Source organism: Aplysia californica, unplaced genomic scaffold (genome assembly GCF_000002075.1).
Source record: "Aplysia californica isolate F4 #8 unplaced genomic scaffold, AplCal3.0 scaffold00016, whole genome shotgun sequence".
Taxonomy (NCBI): Eukaryota; Metazoa; Mollusca; class Gastropoda; order Aplysiida; family Aplysiidae; genus Aplysia; species Aplysia californica.
In genome coordinates this window covers 700,240-701,483 of record NW_004797286.1, presented here as the reverse complement: position 1 = coordinate 701,483, position 1,244 = coordinate 700,240, and positions in this window count along the sequence as shown.

The window sequence follows — 1,244 nt, the reverse complement described above, 5'->3', positions numbered from 1 at the left end:
CTCGACTTGTATTCAAGATAAATGGATATTTTTTTCATCCAAATAAAGACAAGTGAACAAGCTTTAAAATAATATCAATAACTCTACATGCTCCATAACAACAAGGCGTGTTCTGTTTTACACGATCACAACAACAACACGTGTTACCAACACGTCCTTATATCATAAAAGCAAAACTAAATTCAAAGTTTTCTACAAGTGCCTAAAAACCCATGATCTGCTCAGTGTGGTCATAGCTCTCAACGCCAACATCACCTTTACAGTAGTGGATACCGGGTCGCTGTTTAATCTAGGAAATGAGAATTGTGTTAAGACGCCTGTAGAATCAGGCGCTCGTCAGTTTGGGTCTGTTTAGTTACTAGTATCGCCTTAAAGCTTGTTAATTTTTTTAACTTTCGAATGAAAAATACCTATCAGCTGTCTTGAGTAGAAGTTGCGACATATGCGATTAAACGAGGTTGGGGGAAAAGGGGGGGGGATGTAAAATTAGTGAGAAAATGGACGCCACAGCTTGATGACGTCCAAGGCTTGAGTGTCCTTGGAAACTACAAATTTACATTTTTTAACTTTCATTTTTTAAAATCCAAAGATTATTTTCATTTTATATTTTAATTTTCATGGGGGGGGGGTTGCCTTAAATCAACATTTTTCAGTAAAATCCACACCGAAATGTGTTTTTAAAGGGATATTAAAAGTGTTGAACCCAAAAACAACAATTCGAAAAATTATTTCGAGACGAGCGGAAGGTGCCAGTTTCTTCGTTTTTAAAAACTATTTTGACAAGCGCTTCATTTCACCACGATGCCTCCCATGCATCACAGAGGGATGAATGCAGGCGTTCGTCAATTTTTGGACATGTGGAGTTGTTGGTACCATCTTAAAAGTGTTCATCTGACTTGCATTTGGTGAAAACATTACCAACTTCGGTGATGAATCTCGATTGAGTTTTTAAACAAAAACAACGTTAACTATACCGATATAAACTAATATCAGTGCGATTTTCAGGCAAAAAAAAAGGGTTTCTTTGTTTTAAGTAGAGGTTTTACGGAGCTCGCAATTGCATAAGGTCATATGAGCGCCAAGGGGTGGGTGTCAACAGAGAAGTCCTTACAGGAAATCAGACTTACTCTGCTCACCTCTCTAGCTTCAACAGTACAAGGTCTTCTTCGACTATCAAGGCACCCCGGAAATAGCGACCACAGATGTTTGATAGAAAAAAAGAGCAAACCACACCGGGGCAGCCG